Raw genomic sequence first — 15,412 nt, 5'->3', positions numbered from 1 at the left:
AGAGGTAAGCTATAGACTGGACCACGGTGAGTCATTGGACGTGGTATATCTCGATTTTTCCAAAGCGTTTGATACCGTGCCGCACAAGAGGTTGGTACACAAAATGAGAATGCTTGGTCTGGGGGAAAATGTGTGTAAATGGGTTAGTAACTGGCTTAGTGATAGAAAGCAGAGGGTGGTTATAAATGGTATAGTCTCTAACTGGGTCGCTGTGACCAGTGGGGTACCGCAGGGGTCAGTATTGGGACCTGTTCTCTTCAACATATTCATTAATGATCTGGTAGAAGGTTTACACAGTAAAATATCGATATTTGCAGATGATACAAAACTATGTAAAGCAGTTAATACAAGAGAAGATAGTATTCTGCTACAGATGGATCTGGATAAGTTGGAAACTTGGGCTGAAAGGTGGCAGATGAGGTTTAACAATGATAAATGTAAGGTTATACACATGGGAAGAGGGAATCAATATCACCATTACACACTGAACGGGAAACCACTGGGTAAATCTGACAGGGAGAAGGACTTGGGGATCCTAGTTAATGATAAACTTACCTGGAGCAGCCAGTGCCAGGCAGCAGCTGCCAAGGCAAACAGGATCATGGGGTGCATTAAAAGAGGTCTGGATACACATGATGAGAGCATTATACTGCCTCTGTACAAATCCCTAGTTAGACCGCACATGGAGTACTGTGTCCAGTTTTGGGCACCGGTGCTCAGGAAGGATATAATGGAACTAGAGAGAGTACAAAGGAGGGCAACAAAATTAATAAAGGGGATGGGAGAACTACAATACCCAGATAGATTAGCGAAATTAGGATTATTTAGTCTAGAAAAAAGACGACTGAGGGGCGATCTAATAACCATGTATAAGTATATAAGGGGACAATACAAATATCTCGCTGAGGATCTGTTTATACCAAGGAAGGTGACGGGCACAAGGGGGCATTCTTTGCGTCTGGAGGAGAGAAGGTTTTTCCACCAACATAGAAGAGGATTCTTTACTGTTAGGGCAGTGAGAATCTGGAATTGCTTGCCTGAGGAGGTGGTGATGGCGAACTCAGTCGAGGGGTTCAAGAGAGGCCTGGATGTCTTCCTGGAGCAGAACAATATTGTATCATACAATTATTAGGTTCTGTAGAAGGACGTAGATCTGGGTATTTATTATGATGGAATATAGGCTGAACTGGATGGACAAATGTCTTTTTTCGGCCTTACTAACTATGTTACTATGTTACTATGTTACTAGAATAGGCTGTGTTTTTACTGTGGTGATTCGTCTCATGTTATCTCTGATTGCCCTAAGCGTACTAAGAGAGTCGCTAGGTCTGTTACCATTGGTACTATACAGCCTAAATTTCTCTTATCTGTGACCCTGATTTGCTCATTGTCGTCCTTTTCTGTCATGGCATTTGTGGATTCAGGCGCTGCCCTGAACTTAATGGACTTAGAATTCGCCAGGCGCTGTGGTTTTTCCTTGTAGCCTTTGCAGAGCCCTATTCCTTTGAGGGGTATTGATGCTACACCCTTGGCCAAGGATAAATCTCAGTACTGGACGCAGATGACTATGTACATGGCTCCAGCACATCAGGATGATTGCCGTTTTCTGGTGTTGCATAACCTGCATGATGTTGTTGTACTGGGTTTTCCATGGTTACAGGAACATAATGCGGTGCTGGATTGGAAAACTATGTCTGTGTCTAGTTGGGGTTGTCAAGGGGTACATAGTGACGTTCCTTTGATGTCAATTTCCTCTTCCCCCTCTTCTGAGACCCCTGAGTTTTTGTCGGATTTCCAGGATGTATTTGATGAGCCCAAGTCCAGTTCCCTTCCACCGCACCGGGACTGTGATTGTGCTATTAACTTGATTCCTGGTTGCAAGTTCCCTAAGGGCCGACTTTTCAATCTGTCTGTACCAGAGCATGCCGCCATGCGGAGTTATGTTAAGGAGTCTTTGGAGAAGGGGCATATTCGGCCCTCTTCGTCACCATTGGGAGCGGGTTTCTTTTTTGTTGCTAAGAAGGATGGCTCCTTGAGACCCTGTATAGATTATCGTCTTCTTAATAAGATCACGGTCAAATTCCAATACCCCTTGCCTTTGCTTACTGATTTGTTTGCTCAGATTAAGGGGGCTAGTTGGTTTACTAAGATTGACCTCCGAGGGGCATATAATCTTGTTCGTATTAAACAGGGTGACGAATGGAAAACTGCATTTAATACGCCCAAAGGCCATTTTGAATACCTTGTGATGCCATTTGGGCTCTCTAATGCTCCATCTGTGTTCCAGTCTTTCATGCATGATATTTTCCGTAATTATCTTGATAAATTCATGGTCGTATATTTGGATGATATTTAGATTTTTTCCGATGATTGGGAGTCTCATGTGAAGCAGGTCAGGATGGTGTTCCAGATCCTTCGTGATAATGCTTTGTTTGTGAAGGGGTCTAAGTGCCTATTCGGAGTTCAGAAGGTCTCTTTTTTGGGTTTTATTTTTTTCTCCCTCGTCTATAGAAATGGATCCTGTTAAGGTCCAAGCTATTCATGACTGGATTCAACCCACATCTGTGAAGGGCCTTAAAAAATTTTTGGGCTTTGCTAATTTCTATCGCCGTTTCATTGCCATCTTTTCTAGTGTGGTTAAGCCCCTTACTGATTTGACGACGAAAGGCGCGGATGTGACGAATTGGTCCTCTGCGGCTGTTGAGGCCTTTCAGGAGCTTAAACGCCGATTTACTTCTGCCCCTGTGTTGCGTCAGCCGGATGTTTCTCTTCCTTTTCAGGTTGAGGTCGACGCTTCTGAGATTGGGGCAGGGGCCGTTTTGTCTCAGAGGGAGTCTGATGGTTCTTTGATGAAACCGTGTGCTTTTTTTTCCAGAAAGTTTTCGCCTGCGGAACGCAATTATGATGTCGGCTATCGGGAGTTGTTGGCTATGAAGTGGGCGTTTGAGGAATGGCGACATTGGCTTGAGGGAGCTAAGCACCGCGTTGTGGTCCTGACCGATCATAAGAATCTGATTTACCTCGAGTCGGCCAAGCGGCTTAATCCTAGACAGGCTCGATGGTCCCTGTTTTTCTCCCGTTTTGATTTTGTGGTCTCGTATCTTCCGGGATCTAAGAATGTTAAGGCTGATGCCCTCTCTAGGAGTTTTTCGCCTGATTCTCCTGGAGTCCTTGAGCCGGTTGGCATTCTTAAGGAAGGGGTGATTCTTTCTGCCATCTCTCCTGATTTGCGGCGGGTGCTTCAGGAATTTCAGGCTGATAGGCCTGTCCGCTGTCCTGTGGGGAAGCTGTTTGTTCCTGATAGATGGACAAGTAAGGTAATTTCTGAGGTTCATTGTTCAGTGTTGGCTGGTCATCCTGGGATTTTTGGTACCAGAGATTTGGTTGCTAGGTCCTTTTGGTGGCCCTCCTTGTCACGCGATGTCCGTGCTTTTGTGCAATCCTGTGGGACTTGCGCCCCGGCCAAGCCTTGCTGTTCCCGCGCTAGTGGGTTGCTTTTGCCTTTGCCAGTCCCTGAGAGGCCCTGGATGCATATTTCCATGGATTTTATTTCGGATCTTCCTGTTTCCCAGAAGATGTCTGTTATCTGGGTTGTTTGTGACCGGTTCTCTAAAATGGTCCATCTGGTACCTTTGCCTAAGTTGCCTTCCTCCTCAGATCTGGTTCCATTGTTTTTTCAGCATGTGGTTCGTTTGCATGGCATTCCGGAGAATATTGTGTCTGACAGAGGTTCTCAGTTTGTCTCTAGATTTAGGCGGTCCTTTTGTGCTAGGATGGGCATTGATTTGTCTTTTTCTTCGGCATTTCATCCTCAGACTAATGGCCAAACTGAGCGAACTAATCAGAGCTTGGAGACCTATTTGAGATGCTTTGTGTCTGTTGATCAGGATGATAAGGTGCCTTTCTTGCCTTTGGCCGAGTTTGCCCTTAATAATCGGGCTAGTTCGGCTACTTTGGTTTCTCCTTTCTTTTGTAATTTTGGTTTTCATCCTCGCTTTTCTTCTGGGCAGGTTGAGCCTTCTGATTGTCCTGGTGTTGATTCTGTGGTGGACAGGCTGCAGCAGATTTGGACTCATGTGGTGGACAATTTGACGTTGTCTCAGGAAAGGGCTCAACGTTTTGCTAACCGCCGTCGGTGTGTTGGTCCCCGGCTTCGTGTGGGGGATTTGGTTTGGTTGTCTTCTCGTCATGTTCCTATGAAGGTTTCGTCCCCTAAGTTTAAGCCTCGGTTTATTGGTCCTTATAAAATTTCTGAAATTATTAATCCGGTGTTGTTTCGTTTGGCTCTTACAGCCTCTTTTGCCATTCATAATGTTTTCCATAGATCTTTGTTGCGGAGATATGTGGTGCCCGTTGTTCCCTCCGTTGACCCTCCTGCCATGGTGTTGGTTGAGGGAGAGTTGGAATATGAGGTTGAGAAGATTTTGGATTCTTGTTTTTCGAGGCGGAGGCTTCAGTATCTTGTCAAGTGGAGGGGTTATGGCCAGGAGGATAATTATTGGGTTGTTGCCTCCGATGTCCATGCCGCCGATTTGGTTCGTGCTTTTCATTTGGCTCATCCTGATCGGGCCTGGGGGCTCTGGTGAGGGTTCGGTGACCCCTCCTCAAGGGGGTGGTACTGTTGTGAATTCCGCTCTTGGGCTCCCTCCGGTGGTTGTAAGTGGCACTTTTGTGAGTTCTGCTCTTGGGCTCCCTCTTGTGATTTCAAGTGGTATGGCTGCTCCTGGAGTTAGCTGTCATCAGCTGCCTCCACTTATCTTCTCTTCTGCTCGGCTATTTAGGTCTGGCTGTTCCTTCAGCTAGTGCCACTTGTAAATGGTTTCTGGTTGGATTCACATCTCTTTGGATTTCCCTGTTTTCCTGACCAGTTCAGCAAAGCTAAGTCCTTACTTGCTCTGTTCTGTTCACAGATTGTGGACTTATCCGTTCAGTGCTTTCTATGTTTGTCCAGCTTATCAGTATGAATTAATTCTGTCTTGCTGAAAGCTTTGGGAAGCAGAATTACCCTCCACACCTTTAGTCAGGTGTGGAGATTTTTAGTAAACTCTGCGTGGATTTTTGTAGTGTTTTATACTGACCGCACAGTATTCCATCCTGTCCTATCTATCAAGCTAGACTGGCCTCCTGTGCTCATCCTGGTTTCATTCTGTGTATGTTTTTTCCCTCTCCACTCACAGTCATTATTTGTGGGGGGCTAATCTATCCTTTGGGGATTTTCTCTGAGGCAAGATAGTTTTCCTGCTTCTGTCTTTAGGGGTAGTTAGCTCTTAGGCTGTGACGAGATGCATAGGGAGAGTTAGGAGCATTCCACGGCTGCTTCTAGTGTTGTTTTGAGCTTAGGGACTGCGGTCAGTACAGTTACCACTTCCTTCAGAGCTCGTTCCATGTTGCTCCTAGACCACCGCTTCATAACAGGTGGCCCCAATCTATTGTTTGATTTTATTATAGAATTAAATAAAAATTATTATTTTTAAAACATTTTTGGTACCACAAGTACAAGGTCAATGAATTTTTTAGATTTGAACATTTTTATAGAAGGAGGAACAATCCAGACACATATCATATCATAAACCGACGGACTTGAATAATTATATTTCAATAAACAGTTGCCATATTCTGAGCTGGCTCCTAAAAGTTCCAAAAAGCCAACTCATTCAGGCACATAGAAACTGCTCCAAGATATAGGACTTCAATGTAGAGGCAAATCTCTTGATGTAAAAATTCCATGAAAAAGGATATGATGAAAATTCTCTAATTCAAACAGAAAAGACAGTGGAAAACTGACCCAGAACAAAGTTACTCCAAAAGAGGGGGAAAGTTAACAACAACACAATAATGGACGAAGTCCCCATAGTCATGTAATACAATGCCAACACCCACATTTTTAAGAGAATTGTAAATAGATATTGGAATATTCTAAAAGAGGAAAAAGTAATTGGAGAAACCATTTCTGAACGTCCTAAATTAATTTATAGTAAGGTGAGCAATCTGGGAAATAAAATAGCTCCAATTATCCCTAAATACCATGGCTCTTCCACCCAGCATGTCCAACCAATACAGGGTGGTTTTTATCCATGCAGAAAGTGTAAACCCTGTAGGACACTTAATACTAAAAAACAGCTCAGCATTTCCAATGGAACTAAAGAATTTGCCATCAAGGAATTTAGTACATGTACCACAGAAGGAGTAATCTATGCCATGAAATGCCCTTGTGGCAAACTATATATAAGAAGAACAAAACGTCCACTATACGTGAGAATAAGAGAACATCTGCATAATATTAACAAAAACTTCACTGGCCACCCACTTTCCAATCAATTTCAATACACCATGGAGGCTCAGTTAAAGGCACCACCATCACAGGCCTTCAAATAGTTAAAAAAAAGTTAAAGAAAGGGGAATTATATCCATCAAATGTCCCGCGAGGAAAGTACCATATATACTCGAGTATAAGCCGAGATTTTCAGCCCATTTCTTGGGCTGAAAGTCCCCCTCTCGGCTTATACTTGAGTCATACCCAGGGGTCGGCAGGGGAGGGGGAGCGGGGATTGTCTAAGCATACTCGCCTGCTCCTGGCACAGTCCCTGCAGGTCCCTGACTCCACGGCACCGCAGCTTCTTCCTGTACTGAGCAGTCACATGGTACCGCTCATTACAGTAATGAATATGCTGCTCCACCTCCCATACGGGTGGAGCCGCATATTCATTTCTGTAATGAGCGGTAACAGTGACTGCTCAGTACAAGAAGAAGCTGCGGCATCGGGGAAGCAGGGACTGCACCACGCCAGGAGCAGGTGAGTAAACGGGGAGGGGGAGCGCTGCGCGATATTCACCTGCTCCCCATTCCGGGTGCCGCTCCGTCTTCAGCGTCTTCTGCAGTGACGCTCAGGTCAGAGGTGACGTGGTTAGTGCACTCCCTCTGACTGAACGTTGGTGCAGAAGACGCTGAAGATGGAGCAGCGCCGGAATGAAGTCAGGTGAATATAGCAAGTGCCGGGGGCCTGAGCGATAAAAGGTGAGTATGTGATTTATTTTTTTTATCGCAGCAACAGCAAATGAGGAAAGTGTCTGTATGGAGCATCTTATAGGGCCATAACGTTTGTGCAGCACTATATGGGGCAAGTGTCTGTATGGGGCCATAATCAACATATGTGCAGCACCATATGGGGTAAGTGTCTGTATGGGGCCATAATCAACGTTTGTGCAGCACTATATGGGGCAAGTGTTTTGTATGAGGCCATAATCAACGTTTGTGCAGCACTATATGGGGCAAGTGTCTGTATGGGGCCATAATCAAGGTATGTGCAGCACTATATGGAGCAAGTGTCTGTATGGGGCCATAATCAATGTATGTGCAGCACTATATGGGGCAAGTGTCTGTATGGGGCCATAATCAACATATGTGGAGCACCATATGGGGTAAGTGTCTGTATGGGGCCATAATCAACGTTTGTGCAGCACTATATGGGGCAAGTGGCTGTATGGGGCCATAATCAAGGTATGTGTAGCACTATATGGGGAAAGTGTCTGTATGGGGCCATAATCAATGTTTGTGCAGCACTATATGGGGCAAGTGTCTGTATGAGGCCATAATCAACATTTGTGCAGCACTATATGGGGCAAGTGTCTGTATGGGGCCATAATCAAGGTATGTGCGGCACTATATGGGGCAAGTGTCTCTATGGGGCCATAATCAATGAATGTGTAGCACTATATGGAGCAAGTGTCTGTATGGGGCCATAATCAATGAATGTGTAGCACTATATGGGGCAAGTGTCTGTATGGGGCCATATTCAACGTATGTGTAGCACTATATGAGGCAAGTGTCTGTATGGTGCCATAATCAACGAATGTGCAGTACTATATGGGGCAAGTGTCTGTATGGGGCCATAATCAAGGTATGTGCAGCACTATATGGAGCAAGTGTCTGTATGGGGCCATAAGCAACGTATGTGCAGCACTATATGGGGCAAGTGTCTGTATGGGGCCATAATCAACGAATGTGTAGCACTATATGGGGCAAGTGTCTGTATGGGGCCATAATCAACGTATGTGTAGCACTATATGGGGCAAGTGTCTGTATGGGGCCATAATCAACGTTTGTGCAGCACTATATGGGGCAAGTGTCTGTATGGGGCCATAATCAAGGTATGTGCAGCACTATATGGGGCAAGTGTCTGTATGGGGCCATAATCAAGGTATGTGCAGCACTATATGGGGCAAGTGTCTCTATGGGGCCATAATCAATGAATGTGTAGCACTATATGGGGCAAGTGTCTGTATGGGGCCATAATCAACGTATGTGTAGCACTATATGAGGCAAGTGTCTGTATGGTGCCATAATCAACGAATGTGCAGTACTATATGGGGCAAGTGTCTGTATGGGGCCATAATCAAGGTATGTGCAGCACTACATGGAGCAAGTGTCTGTATGGGGTCATAAGCAACATATGTGCAGCACCATATGGGGCAAGTGTCTGTATGAGGCTATAATCAACGAATGTGTAGCACTATATGGGGCAAGTGTCTGTATGGAGCCATAATCAACGTATGTGTAGCACTATATGGGGCAAGTGTCTGTATGAGGCCATAATCAACGTTTGTGCAGCACTATATGGGGCAAGTGTTTTGTATGAAGCCATAATCAACGTTTGTGCAGCACTATATGGGGCAAGTGTCTGTATGGGGCCATAATCAAGGTATGTGCAGCACTATATGGAGCAAGTGTCTGTATGGGGCCATAAGCAACGTATGTGCAGCACTATATGGGGCAAGTGTCTGTATGGGGCCATAATCAACGAATGTGTAGCACTATATGGGGCAAGTGTCTGTATGGGGCCATAATCAAGGTATGTGTAGCACTATATGAGGCAAGTGTCTGTATGGTCCATAATCAACGAATGTGCAGCACTATATGGGGGAAGTGTCTGTATGGGGCCATAATCAACGTATGTGTAGCACTATATGAGGCAAGTGTCTGTATGGTGCCATAATCAGCATATGTGCAGGACTATATGGGGCAAGTGTCTGTATGGTCCATGATCAACGTATGTGCAGGGCAATATGGGGCAAGTGTCTGTATGGAGCCATAATCAACATATGTGCAGCACTATATGGGGTAAATGTCTGTATGGGGCCATAATAAACATATGTGCAGCACTATATGGGGCAAGTGTCTGTATGGGGCCATAATCAATGTATGTGCAGCACTATATGGGTCAAGTGTCTGTGTGAGGCCATAAGCAACGTATGTGCAGCACTATATGGGGCAAGTGTCTGTATGGGGCCATAATCAACGTTTGTGCAGCACTATATGGAGCGAGTGTCTGTATGGAACATCTTATGGGGCCATAATCAACATTAGTGCAGCATTATATGGGGCAAATGTCTGTATCAAGTATCTTATGGGACCATAACGTTTGTGCAGCACTATATGGGGCAAATATCTTTATGGAGCAAGTGTCTGTATGGCGCCATAATCAAGGTATGTGTAGCACTATATGAGGCAAGTGTCTGTATGGTCCATAATCAACGAATGTGCAGCACTATACGGGGGAAGTGTCTGTATGGGGCCATAATCAGCATATGTGCAGGACTATATGGGGCAAGTGTCTGTATGGTCCATAATCAACGTATGTGTAGCACTATATGAGGCAAGTGTCTGTATGGTGCCATAATCAGCATATGTGCAGGACTATATGGGGCAAGTGTCTGTATGGTCCATAATCAACGTATGTGCAGGGCTTTACCATCCACCTCTCGTGTCTCCCCTTTTCCTCATAGTTTGTAAGCTTGCGAGCAGGGCCCTCATTCCTCCTGGTATCTGTTTTGAACTGTATTTATGTTATGCTGTAATGTCTATTGTCTGTACAAGTTCCCTCTATAATTTGTAAAGCGCTGCGGAATATGTTGGCGCTATATAAATAAAAATTATTATTATTATTATGGAGCATCTTATGGGGCCATAATCAACATTTGTGCAGCATTATATTGGACAAATGTGTCTATGGAGCATCTTATGGGGCCATTATTAACCTTTATGCAGGATTATATGGGGCATATTTTAATATGGAGGACCTTATGGGGCCATCATAAACTTCATAGAGCATTATATGGGGCTCCTGATTCAATATGGATATTCAAAAACACTTAACCTACTGATGTCTCAATTAATTTTACTTTTATTGATATCTATTTTTACTTTTGACATTTACTGGTAGCTGCTGCATTTCCCACCCTAGGCTTATACTCGAGTCATTAAGTTTTCCCAGTTTTTTGTGGCAAAATTAGGGGGTCGACTTATACTCGGGTTGGCTTAAACTCGAGTATATACGGTAGGTGGATTTTTGAATTGGAAACCCTAATGCCAATGGGCCTCAATAGTGAGAATGAACTGTTTGCCATTAATGCATAAGGACTGCAATTTATCTATATAATCTTCTTAGGGGTACATCCATCTATCTGTCTGTATCGGAAATCCCATGTCACAAATTGGCCCCTCCCTACTCTCCTCCAGTCAGTGCCCCCTCCCTACTCCCCTCCAGTCAGTGCCAGTGTGTCGCCCCATCCCGGAACAACTTTTTACTATTGATGCTGCCTATGCGGCATCAATAGTAAAAAGATATAATGTTAAAAATATTTTTTTTAAAAATTGTGTTATTCTCACCTTCCGACGTCCACCGATGTGCACGCTGCTGCCAGCTTCCGTTCCCAGAGATGCATTGCAAAATTACCCAGATGACTTAGCGGTCTCGTTATATACTACCGGGCTGTGCTATATACTATGTGGGCTGTGTTATATACTACATGGCTGTGTTATATAATACATGCAACTGCAGCTAAACTCTACAAAACTCTGCACAGCTCCACCGCAGACTTCGTGGACCCGCCGATCCACAGCAAGCCGCTTGTCAACTTCGTGGACCCGCCAATCCACCGCAAAATGTTTGTCAACTTTGTGGCCCCGACAAGCCACCGCAATTAACTCTGAATGTGCTTCCTGGACCACTGCACGCAGTCTAGCACTAAATGTAAGATTGCACTTACTTATGCGTTGAGGAATACTCGCTTGGCAGTGATATAACACACAGCAAGATGTTTTTCATCAAAAGTTCAACTGGGTTTATTACTCCATAAATCCCAGTAGCACAAAACACAAATTAACAGTCTTCATAGCATGGCAAAACAAAGTAACAGTGTTCACAGCATGGCTCTGTTCCATGAGGACTGTGACCTTACACTTTTTGTCGAGCCCAATATTCAGGCTCGCTCTGGAGCCAAACACACACAGTCTGGCGTTACCTGCTTGTCAGCATTGCAGGTTTTCACTGGCAGTACCACATAGGTCCTTTTCTCTGGAGAAGCTGCCTATGGGGATCACCAATTTGCCTGGTCAGTTCCAGACCCACCGAAGGACTGTAGCTTCCCCACACAGTAGCTGTAACTGGCTCTGCAGATCCCTGCCCTCACTTCGTGCTGTTCAGGGACCTAGTCCTACTACCAGGACCTCCCAACACCCAGGTTACTCGGGATCACACAGGTGGCCTGTCCGGGTACTATTCAGGACGTCCATCCCCGGCTGTGACCGTCCAATATCCAGGCCACCAGTAGCAAAGTCCCACCATGTGCTCTTCAGGGCTAGCACACCCTACACCGAGGTTTCTACCAGGACCTTGCACATGGACCATTCAGGTCCCCTCACTCAGACCATGTGACCCACACCTTGGTCACATTACATACCTGTAACCACTCCCCTGGGTGGGAGTGTGGGTGTGTGGCTGGTTTGACCCACCCATCTCTCATAACTAGCCCTGCCAGCCTCCCATTAAAACAACACAATTACTAGTGGGACTACAGGTCCCAGAACACAACATATTTCAGGCTGGTAGTGCAGAGTGTCTTCCTCTGCGACACACATACCAGCCATTCACCACACTGCCGGACTTTGTCTCATTACCACAGCTATGAATGCAACTGCCATGCACTCTCATGGCCTCAATACGCCTCCGTGCATATACTGGGGAGACCATGCAGCGCCCCCTACCTGTTACAGGGGTCAATGCATCACAGTATATATATGTGTGCATAGTATGTGTATGTACTTACAATATATGCGTATGTATGTGTGAACATATTTGTTTTTGGTTCATGTATGAATCTGCATTTGTAAAGAATTAACCAGGCTCTTTAAAAGGGTTTGTTCTGTCCTCACTAAATGAGGCAGGCCCATATGTAGCTATATAGGCAGCTAAACCAGAGACTGTGGTTGAGTCTGTGCTTTATTGAACGTAGTAGTATATTGATGTGGTGAAACTGTAAACAATCATATACATACAATCAGTGCATGGTATAGCAGAAATACATACTAAATATGTTGTACATTATGCATGCACATTTATAAGGCTAGTAACTGAACTAGGAGTACAACTGACTAAGCTAGGCTAATATTAGAGCAGAAATTAGCTACAGAAAGCATAAAGACATACCGGCAATGCAATCGCAAGGCGGATGAAGTGGAAGCGTCTTTCCTTGAAAGCAGACTGAAGGAAGTGAAAAGAAAATGGAGGGAGTTGTAGGCTAAGCTACCATAATGCTTTGCAAAGGGGAGGAAAATCAGACATGGAAAATAGAAAACAAAAAATGGAACTGTGAACATGACTCTGACCGCTAGAGGGAGCCAAAACACTACAGACAAATAAAGGTATGAATATATCAATTACTCTATACTGGCTACAGAGAAAGCTGCAAATTATGCAAACAGATAATCAGATGTAACAAATTAGATGGCGGAGACAGAACAGGGTTATTCACCAAATAATGAAGTTAACTCTTATCCATCAGATCATGGATAACTTGCTGATCATTGGGGATTTGACTACTGGGCCCCCAAAAGATTCTGAGTGCAGGGGTCTGCAGTCTCTTCCTTGATCGAGCAGAATTGTGCATGCTTAACTTCTATTCATTATCTATAGAGCTGCTGAGCACTGCACTTGGCTATTTCCATCAGCTCCATAGACAATGAATAAAGCAGATACCAGATGATACAAATACCAGACATATAGAATGTAATTTAATGCACTGTTTTCCTTTTATTCTTGGGTCCAACAACCGTAATATAGATTACATTTGCAATTTTCATTTTTATATATTTTTAGTCTACATAATTTGCCCTGATGCGTGCACACAATTTATTATAGTATAACTGTTGCTACAGTATCATTATTTAAATAAAGGCATATATTTTATCTATATATTCTTGTCTGGACTTTGATGGTTTTCCATAGATTTTGGTGGTCAGTTCTTCCCTTATTCTGAGTGGTTACCACTCCTTTGACATAACACCGGGGCTATTCACTTTATTTATATATTGTCGTGACACCTAAGGTATCACTGGTGCTGCCTAGGGGGCGCTATCAGTGGGGCACTAATTAACGTAGAAACAAGTCAGGAGGAACTCAATGACCTTACTTTAATGCAGTGAGCACAGGACCTGGCACAGAGCAGTCACGTGACCAGGGGGCAGAGCCACAGCATTTGAGTGTAGGGAATAACACTGATCACACAGTGTGCAGGGCACAGACAGAAAACATAATCAAATAGAGCCGTGGGTCAAAGCCAGGAGGGATTGAAGTACCTTAGGGATAAGACAAAGAGTAGAAAGGGACAAGCCAAGGTTTCTGATAACCAGGGGAGACAGAGCAGTACAAAGCAGAATGCAAAGAAGGAAGTCAGAGAACAAAACCGAGTCATGCACAGGAAGGCACACTAGCACAGAGGCACAACGCTTACGGACGAGAACCTGGGCCAGCAACCACTAACCGAATATACGGAAGTATCACCGACACACAATCCAGTAACTGCCAATCTTAAATAGCCGCCCCAGAAGCAAAGAGAGGCTGACTAAAATGAACCCTGACCTGTCCAGGATGGAGGAGGCACCATCCTGTCCAGAGTCATGACATATATAGCCTAATTTTTGAAGCAAATTGTTATATACACATGAATATGGCTGAGGTGTTATTATTGCTCTAACTTTTCTTTAGAGTGAAAACTTTTAAAGTTAGCTGGGTCCTCTGTCGCCCTCTCCCTCTGATGTGCAAATTGTAAGCTCCCCTGTTATGATTAGGTAATTCAGAACCACAATGGACCTTGAAGTTCAGAGCACACAAAGTGACCTGACAATAACCAAAAGACATAGGACGAGCTCTGAGACGTGGGAACTCTGCTGACCGCAATCCCTAATCCTATCCAACCACACTAGAGGCAGCCGTGGATAGCGCCTAACGCTCCCTATGCAACTCGGCACAGCCTGAGAAACTAGCTAGGCCTAAGATAGAAAAACAAGCCTACCTTGCCTCAGAGAAATACCCCAAAGGAAAAGGCAGCCCCCCACATATAATGACTGTGAGTAGAGATGAAAATACAAACGCAGAGATGAAATAGATTTAGCAAAGTGAGGCCCAACCTACCGAACAGACCGAAGATAGGAAAGATAACCTTGCGGTCAACACAAAACCCTACAAACAACCACGCAGAGGGGCAAAAAGACCCTCTGCACCGATTAATGGTACGGAGGTGCTCCCTCTGCGTCCCAGAGCTTCCAGCAAGCAAGAAAAACCAATTAAGCAAGCTGGACAGAAAAAATAGCAAAACAAAAATAACACAAGCAAACTTAGCTTATGCAGAGCAGACGGCCACAGGAACGATCCAGGAGGAAGCAAGACCAATACTAGAACATTGACTGGAGGCCAGGAGCAAAGCACTAGGTGGAGTTAAATAGAGCAGCACCTAACGACTTCACCACATCACCTGAGGAAGGAATCTCAGAAGGCGCAGTACCACTCGTGACCACAGGAGGGAGCTCTGCCACAGAATTCACAACAGTACCCCCCCTTGAGGAGGGGTCACCGAACCCTCACCAGAGCCCCCAGGCCGACCAGGATGAGCCATATGAAAGGCACGAACAAGATCGGCAGCATGGACATCAGAGGCAAAGACCCAGGAATTATCTTCCTGACCATAACCCTTCCACTTAACCAGATACTGGAGTTTCCGTCTCGAAACACGAGAATCCAAAATCTTCTCCACAATATACTCCAACTCCCCCTCCACCAAAACCGGGGCAGGAGGATCAACAGATGGAACCATAGGTGCCACATATCTCCGCAACAATGACCTATGGAATACGTTATGGATGGAAAAAGAATCTGGAAGGGTCAAACGAAAAGACACAGGATTAAGAACCTCAGAAATCCTATACGGACCAATGAAACGAGGCTTAAACTTAGGAGAGGAAACCTTCATAGGAATATGACGAGATGACAACCAAACCAAATCCCCAACACGAAGTCGGGGACCCACACAGCGTCTGCGATTAGCGAAACGTTGAGCCTTCTCCTGGGATAAGGTCAAAT

This window comes from Ranitomeya imitator, chromosome 5 (assembly GCF_032444005.1).
Source record: "Ranitomeya imitator isolate aRanImi1 chromosome 5, aRanImi1.pri, whole genome shotgun sequence".
Lineage (NCBI taxonomy): Eukaryota > Metazoa > Chordata > Amphibia > Anura > Dendrobatidae > Ranitomeya > Ranitomeya imitator.
This window is presented reverse-complemented; position numbering follows the sequence as displayed.